This window comes from Platichthys flesus, chromosome 12 (genome assembly GCF_949316205.1).
Source record: "Platichthys flesus chromosome 12, fPlaFle2.1, whole genome shotgun sequence".
Classification (NCBI taxonomy): Eukaryota; Metazoa; Chordata; class Actinopteri; order Pleuronectiformes; family Pleuronectidae; genus Platichthys; species Platichthys flesus.
Genome location: NC_084956.1, coordinates 10740901 through 10752161, shown reverse-complemented (window position 1 = coordinate 10752161; position 11261 = coordinate 10740901). Strand labels below are relative to the sequence as shown.

General features: G+C 44.1%; 1 protein-coding gene across 1 annotated transcript in view; it reads left to right on the top strand.

The window, feature by feature from the left end:
• The first annotated feature begins 3859 nt into the window (after positions 1–3859).
• Positions 3860–11261, top strand: part of zgc:171482 (zinc finger protein) — a 48847-nt gene continuing 41445 nt past the window's right edge. Inside the window, exon 1 of the mRNA XM_062400451.1 lies at positions 3860–4272. The gene's annotated coding sequence lies outside the window, so the exon portion shown is untranslated. The remainder of the gene's footprint in view (positions 4273–11261) is intronic.

The following is an 11261-nucleotide window of genomic DNA, read 5'->3' as shown; positions in this document are numbered from 1 at the left end:
GCCCCTCTCCGGCGTCGGGTGTTCAGGGTGGTGGCAAGATCACATTAATTTTGATTTACCTCCTTCTGTACGCTGTCAGTGTCAGCTGTCCTCTATATATGGCTGTTTGTAAGTGAGCTGAGCTGCAGGAGGAAGAGTTGCTGATGCTCCTGAAATCAAATCTATGTCCGGATTACCCCTCACCTGTTACCAGTGAACACTTTATTGGCCAGGACACAGACCTGTACTTGTCTACATCCTTGCGGTGTGAAAACAGCAGCGTGCCTCACACTCAGGGACATTCCTCTGCGTGTCCGAGGAGTCGTCTCAGTCGTCAGGCTATTTGTGGATCTCCGACCTGTACAAAAGACAGTGTTCTAAATACTTTGGAGACCACACATCTTGAACCTGGCACTTTCTTTCCCTACCCCCCCTGAACCATAATGGACACCACACACTGGCCCTGCTCAGGCTCTCCATCCACAGGCAGCGCCAGCAGGCTGCCCCGTGGACCTTGGAGCAGCTTCAGGCAGACGAGGGCCAGTGTCCCGTCAGCCAAAACCAAACAGATGCACCGCACTGAAGCCGGCGTCACAAAAAAGACGGAGGGGACGGACATTAGAAATGTTCTGCTTCGCTCATAAACACGTACAAATTCAGCTCTAAATATAAACACGCCTTCAGCTCGGGAGTTTTATTTGCCAGATGCTTGTATTCTAGGCTGTGAATTAGAAATTAGAAAGTGTTTTCAATAATTCAATGTGTGCTTGAGATTTTTTTCTCATCCGCATGTCCGAGTCGGAAACATGTGCATGACTTTGAAACAGTTAAACTATTAATTGAGACCAGAATTAGTTTAGATCAAAATAAATCACAGCGTAGATCAAATTAATTTATAAAAAACAAGAACTGATTCACATCCGATTGAATGAAATGAGATTGCTGTGCCGTTCACGATTCACAATTTAATGTTCCATAATCAGTCACTGTCAAAGCTCCAAATCACATTTATACATTTCCTCTTTGAATCTCTACCGGAGACAAACAGACTCAAGACAATATAACATCAATGGCATGCAGTGAAGCTGTCTTAACACAACAGTTTGCTGTGTTAAATCCCTAAAAAAGAGAGAGTATAAGCTGATGTGAGACCCATGTTGGTGCAGTTCTGTTCCCAGTCGAGCCTCTCTGTGCACTCCTCCCTGCTCGGTGTCCTTTTCCTGCAGCCCCGTCATGCAGCCCTCTAATAGTGGATTAGTCTGGGCTTGTAAATGTTGTAAAGCTCAGAGAATGAACATCGATCTCTCAGTTTAATGAGAAATAACCTGGGACAGACCCCAGCGCCATCTCTCCCTCCGCCTCTATCAAACAAAGTAACACACGCACTTTCTTTTGTTTATACCAAAGCACCTGACAGCCACGGGAGCTAAAAATGACCCTGTCATGTAGCCGCGTCAGCCGACAGCGACATTAAAGATGATGTATTTTACTTGGGAAATCAGCCAGAGGCAAAAGTGTACGCTGTGTTCGGAGGGGTGACTTCACTCTCTGGGCAAAGGGAAAGAGAAAAGTTAAACAGTGTTACACACACACGCACACACACACAGACACACACACAGGCACATCCTGCCCTCTTTCTCCAGACCAGTGCTGGCACTATACATCCTCAGGCCTGCCTTGCCTGGTGGTTTGATAAATTGGCCCTTTCATCTCGTCGATGTGCATTGTGTCAGTCGGTTGGGGTGTATTTGGATCTGCGAGTGTGTGCTTGTGTGTGTGTGTGTGTGTGTGTGTGTGTGTGTGTGTGTATGTGTGCGTCTGCCTGGTACATTGTCTGAGCTGTGAAGTGTTTGGCTTCCTCAATGAGGGCTGCTGTCACAGCCTCTGAAAGCATGTAATAGGCGCCCATTCTCCGGGAATGAATACACATCCATACACTAGCGAGAAAATGTGGCATTTCAAAAAGACTCGGGATAATCAAACAGAAGAATTATGAAAAGGGGCATAGCAATGTCATTCCTTTCAGCTAAGCTCTAAATTCGGTGCATACGATTGCTTTGGGGAGTGTTTGCGGTACACACTGAATTAATGCCATTTCTGATAGATCAAGGGTGGTCATTGCTGGCCGTGGAAAGCACCCTGGCGCCGCGTGTGGGGTTTGTGTGAGTTGGACTGGGATTCACGGCTTGTGTAATGATGTCCTGGTTTGACTGGGATTCAAAAGCAACCGTTTGTTTTACTCAAGCTCCTTAGAAACACCCTTCCTGAAATGTGGGTTCATTTGCAGCGATTTGGCTTCGCTGAGATAATGACTTGCAGAACCTGCCAGTTTAAACACGAGTGTGTCCTGCAGGTCTACAGTGATTTACTGCAATCACCGTCACACTGGAGCCTGACTGACAACCAGACGGGATCTGGCTTTCAGGTCCTCAGTGTAACATCAGTATGCGTGACATCAAAGTGAGCCACAGGAGACCTGAACCACTATGGAGATATTTACTCCGGTTGGGTACGATAGTGGGTATTTTTATCTTGTTGTTGGGTCTACAAAGAGCTGGACAACAGTGAAAAAGATTCCCTGAGCGCAGTGGGATGTCTGCTAGTTGCTGCTTTTGCCGAACTGACAGTCGAAAGCTCAAGGGCATTCATTCAGCACACAGTCATACACTACTGAAAAAACGAACTACTTCTTATATTTGACAACATGGAACCAGTAAATGCATCATATCTTTGCTTGATATAAGAAAACAATCAAATGTTATATTATTAAAATGAATAACAAAGCTCAAGTCAATCGACCTGTTGTTAAAAAAACGTTAAAAAAAAAACATTAAAGCTTAGAATTAACAGATCTTAATCTCTGTGGTGAAACCCTGGCAGGCTCTTCAGGAAACGTCCCTGTCCCCCGTCAAATGCATGCTGGGAAAATTTGCAATAACTTCATGACACCATTCATAAGAATCGGGACTGCGAGGCTGATGATCCTAACTAACTAAATCTTACAACCCTTTAAACCGTAGAATAAATCTCACCCCGTTTTGACAGGTTGCATTGAATCTGGGTTGGAAGCATCGTCACCAAAGAACGGTTTTCTCTTCCTGCCCAGTTTCAATCGCAGGATTACGCAAAAACTATTCAACCAATCTGGAAATTTTGAGGACGGGTGGGACATGACCCAGAGAAGAAGCCATTCGATTTAGGTGCTGATCGGGGACGGGTTCATGAGCTGTTTTTCACTTTCTTCAAGACTACGAGATTTTTCAACATCTTCCTTGATTTCCCCGAGATAAATTGGGGGTTTGTCCTCCGTCAGACTGGCCGCCATTTTTGAATTGAGTTTAAGGAACGAACATGGACCCCAACTTTCTGTTCTTCTTTGCAGTTCTTCAAGAAAAAGTAATTGCGCTTCACTTTAAAGTATAAAACTATTCAACTTAACCCTTAAGACCGGAGCAGAGAATCCCTAAAACAAGTTGAATCCTGTGTGCAATCTCAACAGGACTTGGTTATTGTGGAGCATCACAGACATGTAAGTCCCCACGTTACACACATACAGATATCATGAAAAAAACACTGTCAAGGAGATTGGGAACAAACACTCCGTCCAGCTTCTACCGCCTAGTGGGGACACTGGCATTACTATCCCAGGGATGACTGTAGAGTGAAATTGGGCGCGTGTCTCTGTTCATTTTTTATGTAAGCTGATCTTCGAGTGGGAGCTGTGTGTGTGTGTGTGTGTGTGTGTGTGTGTATGTGTGTGTGTGTGTCTGCGTGTGTGCGGAAACCTACTCACTCCACCAGTGCTCCCACTCACTGCAAAGCGAGCAGTCAGTGCTCCGCCTGAGCTCAGAGTCAGTCCTTCATTCATCCATCCATCCCGTTGAAGGCTGCTGCTCATCACTCGCCTTCTCCCCTCCTCCTTCCGCACCTTCCCTGGGATCGCTTACTTTTTTCTTCTCCCCGTGTTTTCGGAGTGCGTGAGTGCGTGCGTGCGTGCGCGCTGCCGGTGGATGATATCAACAGAGCTCCGTTTCTCCTTCAGCTCCGCGGCGCTCCGGAGCGCACAGGACGCGCAGCACGACGGAGAGCTTTTCGGTTGTTTTTTTGGTATATGAAGGGAAATATAAAACAAATCAAAGAAGACATAAAGAGAATACCTGCACCGGATTGGCGACGGGATCCCCGCGCAAGTTCTGACGGATTTGAACGGCTCAGGTGCGCTGGAGGATCAGAGGCAGCCAGTTGGCGGATGATTGTCGGTTTCGTGGAGAGGTGTCACCGCCTCTGCGCAAGGTGAGTGATGGATTCTGGGGATGAGCGAGCGGAACACTGACAGGACGCTTTGTTCAACAGATGAAGACATGGTCGGTTCGACGTGTCCCCACATTTGAAGCGCAGCGCGGAAAGTTTTTGGGCATCTTAAATCTCCACATGATTCCCGTGGAGTTCCTGCGGGGACAGGGAGATTCAATGGAGTTCGCAGCAACCTCTGCAAAACTTTGAGGATTTTAAATTAAATCTGTAGATAACTGAGGAAAGGAGTTCAAATTTGTTGTAATGCACATCATCAACTGCTGTTATGGCGAAAATGACCTTTCCACCTTCAAGGTCTTATAAGGTCTTGAGATTGGTGTTGCATGTATGTGGCGAGCATGAGGTGGTGGATTGATGCAGGGCGTAGTTCAGCACTGCACAGGTTTCAAGTTCAAAATAGAAACAGTTTTTGGTCAGAGGTCTCCAAAAACCCGATGTATTCAGTTTACAGCAAGAAAAGCAGCTTTCTGGGAAAGTGACACAGGAGAGTTGTCAAGGTTTCTGATTAAATCTTCTTTTCATTCCTTTTCTGGTGATCCGCTATTCAGATAATTTAATAATTATTCAAAGTGTAGAAATAAGAAGCAATTGGATGCAGGGACTTTGCTCTCAATTTCCTGGCCAAACTTTTCCATTTTGCAATTCCATCTTCAATAATGGCTTTTCTGTGAAGAAGGAAAACGACACATGCGTCGAATATGCTATGGATTACCTCTGATTCTGCATCACGTCTCACTGCCTCCATCCATCTCATTCAGATCCCTCTCGTTCCAAGTAATACCCCTTCTCCAAAATGTCTGAGAAAACTGAGCAGGTCCAGTTGACAGAGACAGAAGAAGCTTGTATGATATTTGGAAAGGTGACTCCAATAAGTTGTCATTGCAGCCCTCGTGTGCGTCTGGGATTGAGAAAAAGACGAGTTCACATGCAGAGTCTTTCCTTTACAACCCAAACTTTTCAGTGTTGCAAATCCAAGCCGTGCTCCACCTTCAACAATGGCTTTCTGTCAAATAGCAAAACGATACGCACGACAGATATACTATGGATTAGCTCTGATACTGGCTGCATTGCGTTTCACTGGCTCACATCCATCTCATGCAGAGCCCTTTCATTGCAAATATTTGTCACTTTGGGAAGAATGTCCAGTCAGTGTCGTACTGGGCGCCTGTGGCAGGATGATACCAGCTTATGGCCTTTTCACAGCCCTCGCCTGCCTGCCTATCACACTCACACTCACACAAACAAACACAAACACATACACACACACACACACAGGTTAATGCATCCACCCTCATTAGGTCCATTTATTGACGACAGCCTAAATTAACCTCAAACCTCACTCCTATCCAGGACCTCTGAAAGGTTGTTTTGCCTCATTAGGATCATGCTCTGGTCCCCAGGACAAATACTGGTGTTTATAGGAAAAGCCCACACAGTACAGGCTATCCCCAAATGTCCCTCCATCCCACACACTGTATTGAAGTGTCATGAAGTAATTGTTCATGCCGTCACATGTCTCCATCATTTCAATCCTCAGTAAAGGACATTTTTATTAACTTCAGCCTGTAGTCGATACTCTGCCTTTTTATTCCCACTGAGCAGCCCCGGGTCTACTTTTCCACACGCAGCCCGAGCCATGTACGCTGAGCCGAGGCTTCATGCTCTGTTTACATACAGCTATTGATCAGAAGTTAAGAGCGAGAGATCTTCAGTCCTGGGCTCTGATCGATTCCGATTCGAACTGTACTTCAGGTCACTGCAGCAGACAGAGCGGCAGGGTGTCTCAGAGCGAGGCATAGAAAAGAAATGCACCTTATCCAGTGTGTTAGAGGGGCAACTAGCAGTTACATTATCATGAAACGCTGCGAGACAAAATTAGTTTAAATAAACCCTATAATGTGTTCCTGACTGACCCACGCCCCATTCAACAGATCGCTCTGTGTCCACGGCAGTTATCTTGGTTGTTAATGAGAAGCGCTCCTCCTGTCGGGCTTCTTATCAGACCCGCCCCTCTTTAGAGAAGAGATCGTGATTGGCCCGACCTTTTTCAAGAAGGATATTAATCAGTCTGAATGGGAAGGGGGCCAGACCCATCTGTCACAGTGAATAAATAAAGATTTGCCGATTGGTCTGAGTCCCAGGCTATAGTTCCAAACCAGAGCCTGAACAATGTGTTGACTATCCCGCAGACAACAGCAACTATTTTGATAACGGATTAATCAGAATTAATCAATTAATCAGTGTCTTTGTCCTGTGTCATCGTGCACTGGAGCAATCTGAAGACAGAGCATATAGAAAAATATAGAATATAGAAAAATATTACAGAAGAATAGAAGAGCAAGTCAACAGTGTTGCATGTATACATGTTAAATTCATCAGCTTGTTTTTACTCTAATTTCCATGTGCTTCACTATATGTAACTTCAGAGTGAATACATGAGGGAAGCTTGAAAAAAAAAAAAACACAGCAATTCAATTAGCATGTTCATAATGTGGAACATATGCAGTGTGGCTCTCTCCAGCTTTTAAGCGTCTAGAGGATGAGCAGCTTATTTAATTCATTCTGCCTCTCGTGAGGTGCTGAACTGCTTCTGAGGGAGAATCTGATTAACCGACTGGCATAATTTACACTGTCCCGTGGGAATATGCAGAGAAGCAATATTGTTCTTGAGAAGTACTTGCTCCCCTTCAATACATGCAAATAAAGCATATGCACAGAGCACGAGAGCAATAATTGTGGCAGTGATGCTTTTAAAAGTGGCTGCTGCTCCCTCGCTTTCTTTAGTGCAACAGGGATTGATCGAGTAAGTGTGTTTTCTTCGAGTGTGCGTCTTTGTTGTGCGATCGCTCTGGTTTCTTTAGGATTGACAGAGCATCATGTGTAGGTGTGTGTGTGCACGTGTATTATTTTTTTTCTCTGGGAGTGCTCCATAGCAACAGGCAGCATATCTTCTTCAAATATCTTTTTCTCACACACGCTGTACGCTGTGACCTTTTCTGCTGACTGCGTGCATGAGTCTTCATCAGCATCAGCAACAGTGTGTCAGTGTGTGTGTGTGTGTGTTTGTGTCCAAGTGTGGGCCGTTTGACCTTTCTTAGTGTACATTCATTAATAGCTGCATAATAACTAATAGCCGGACGCTGTGCCTGTCTACTCGATCAAGATATTGACTGTGTCTCATCGCAGCATCAGCACAGGGCCAGCCCTTCCACCAAAGAGCTCCGTGCACTTCCTCTTCTCCCGAACAAGGCAGTTATGACAATTGTGCGCCGCTAATAACGATTCAGCACGCCGCGAACAAGTGGCAGTTTAGCTTCTTTCAGCCCATTTCATGTATCTCTCAGAGGGAACAAGAGAGACATCTTTAATATATATCTTGACACGGTTGTCGTGTTATGTTAATATCAGTGTTAGCCTAATAACTGGTTGCATATTTCATATCCGGGCGCGGCAGACAGAGCTCTTTAGAAATCAATTTCCCTTTGCTCCATCACCGCGTTCGGAAACGGGCGCGCCGCCAGTTGGGGAGGGAGCGAGGGGAAGGAGAGCGGGAGCGTACGGGTGGGTGCTGTGGGTGCAGTAGTGAATGAGGGAAGAAAAAATATGCTTATCAGATGTAGAATTCATTGTTATCGGACGGAGGATTCGGGTCACTGGCTTCTCTGCGTGTTTCTCTGTTTGGACAGCGAGAGAGAGAATTTGGGTAAACACGTTATTTGCTTCCAGAAAACTTCATAAACATGTTTAGAAATACACAGAGGAGCAGATGCAAGATGAAGAAGCACACCCACTGGAGCATATATACTGTAGCTTGCTGGTTTCAGAGGCTATAGGTGTTGCAAGGTCATGCCCTATTTAGTCCATCTCTCTCTCTCTCTCTCTCTCTCTCTGTGTGCATGCAAGTGTCTGTGTGATGCACTATAACAGCGTGTAGTCTCAGGTCATTCATATCAATAGCATTTTCCTTTGTGTGCATGCGTTTGGTCATAAATTACACTGCACAGGAGGGTGTTTATATGCTTGCATGCCCTTTTTATAGAAGGGGTAGTGTGTGTGTGTGTGTGTGTGTGTATATGTGTGTGTGTGTGTGTGGTGACTATATCACTCATTAAAAATAACGCCGTCATAGACTCTGTGCTGTACGTGTAGAGGCCGTCGCCCTCTCTTAAATTTTTGGAGATATTTCAGGAGAAGAAGATAAACACATGCTGCCTCCTGAGCTTCAATCCCCACGTTAAACTCACACTCATATTTAGAAAGCACGGCATATTCTGTGAATCACACGGAAAAGAAGAAAGAGAGTTCATCTCACTGAATCAGGCAGTCATTTGTTGGGTGGCGCTGGGGGAATACTATAATTTGCAACTTTAGTAACATGCTTTTTATTCTCGAATCATTTTTAGATTATTGATTTAAAGTCTAATCTAGAATATCAAGGTTTTACTTGCTTTCCAATAGTACTATTGTAAATATGGAATTTATTTCCTTTGCTAGATCATTTGACTGTTAATCGCTGCGATCAGGGTAATTGATTTTTAGTGCTGTTCTTCTTCTCAAGGGTCAAGCAAGCTCTATAACAGTTGAACCCAAAAGCCAAAATCAATCTTTTCAATGTAATAAAGCTCACGCCGTCTCAAGAGACCCGAGATCCCACTAAACTGAATAACCAAGTAAGAGTACAATCAATCATCATAATGGCAAATCCCATGGAAATAAAAGCCGGCCCAGCCCGAAAATAAGTCATGTTTAATGCAATTCAGTGTTTCCCAGAGGACTTTCTTGTAGCAGCGGGTGCAGTCCAGCCTTTGAATCCGGATTGTTCTGGTCACTTTAACACCGACGTCCTGGCTGTGCGCATCACGTAGTCTCCCGTTGTGTGTGGCAGGTGGACTGTGTGCAAAATGTTGGACTTCTTCTTCTAATATGTTTAAATAAGTGTCTCATAAGCTTTCGAGCAAATCAAACAAGTGCTGTATGTGTCCTAATAACTTCTGATTGGTGTTGGTGTTTATTGTTAACGTGTAAACTGATTGCAGGTCAGCGGGAGGGTGAGGCGGGAGGACACACAGCAGGGTAACACAGCACGGTACGAGGATAACGGTTCTGTAATGTTTTGATAGCAGTGGCGGCAATCATTTTTTGCAGCAGCAGGTTGGGAAACCAGGCTGAGATTGACAGTTAATCCCACAAGGCGTTCAAGTGAATTCAGACACCTGATGTTTGGATCCGTTTTGTCTTTTGTGAAAGGAACATAATTTTCAAATTAGCACAAGGAAATTACTGATTACTCCAATTAGATTAATGATGGAGAAAGCGTTTCAGACGATTGGGAGATAAGGCGAGTGAAGACTGATTACAAATCGTTTGGATTTATTCACTCCACTTGTTCCAGTCCTTGCAAATTTCACGCCTGATTACGTTTCCACTTCTTATTCTCGTTTCCAATATCTTTTGAGTTTATCATTTTCTTTGTCTCGTTCCGGCTCCGTCTCTTAGCTAGCTCATGTCATGTGAGTTAAAGTGAATGCTACCTCATGGGAAATCTGTTTACACATTGCATTTGATATGTACAATATTATTACTTATGTGTGAAATTTTGTTTGGATTTAATCAAATACTTTGGTGGAGCTATTGAATTATTATATTATTCCCGGGTACTCTGAACCCAGCTCCATTCACAGCCCCACAAAAGAGTGTCTATGTGTGTATACCAGAGTGTGTGCGTGCGTGTGTGTGTATGATGCTGAAACAACCGGTTGCTTCCAGCAGCCAAGATCCTTGAAGTGAGTGCTTTTGTGCTTTTGCACAATCTCATGTATAAAGTATCCCTTATTATTGATCACACCACTTTCTTGCTTTGATTGGATGCTCTGAATGCATTTGACATCACTGCAGTCGCAGGTCGGGTACACTTGGTACTGAATGTAGGTGTTGAATGCAAAAACTAAGACAGCGTGCAGTCAATAATTGGCCTTAAGCTTTCAAAGTGGAAATATGAAGCTGAAAACAGCCAGAAAAGTTGCGCTAAAGACGATAATAAGAGAAGTTGTTCCAGATGCTCAAAACTGTGCGATTAGCTGCTAATGGAACAGACAGACCCCCGGCGGTGTTGTTTCCATCCAACAAAGCCTCACCAATATGTTACAGTAACACAACAACCCCCCATTCAAACTTCAGGCCACCCTGTGTCTCCCCCATTAACTTAATTTGCCTCAGAGTGTGTTACTGAACATACGCATATAGACAGGCCCAGCAAGGCAGAGGAGATATGCTCGGTTAAACTGGGAAACCTAACTTAGCCTGGGATAATGGTCTCATTCACCCTCTAATGATTCCATAATGTGGCCTAAAGCAACAGTCCTGCTTATTAATACCATTAAAAACTAATGGTCCAGAGAGAGTTTTTTAGAGGTACCACACAGGCCTCATGAATTTAACAGTCTTATAAAGGCAGAGAGTTTATAAAATCTAAATATGTGATATGATTAGAGGTGACTAACAGATCCTTGACCCCCCCTATACAATTTGATTTATTCCCTGATGGACACTTAACAGTGCGCTATGTACGATTAGCATTAATAGGTGCAGATTTAAATCTGTGGAGAAAACATAGAGTTATGATTCAACAGCAATGTTAACTCAAACTACTGGTACAGCTGAACGGGCACCAAGTCCTCTCACATATTCTATCCCAGCATTTGATTCTTCTGTAATTTCCGTGAGAGATGCACAATCCTTGAGTTAGTAGGATAAAATAGTTTTGGTGTTGTTTCATTCCATTTATTCAGAAAATTACACGATCTTGAATATAAAAAAAATACACAGTCTTGAATATAAACAATATCAGCAAGTATCCCTCAGAGGAATGTTTGTTTCAAACTTCCAGCTCCTTTGCAATTCATTCCAGCAGATAGGTGCATAATGCAGGAGCTTATCTGCACTTCTCTTCCACAAGTAGATATGTCTAG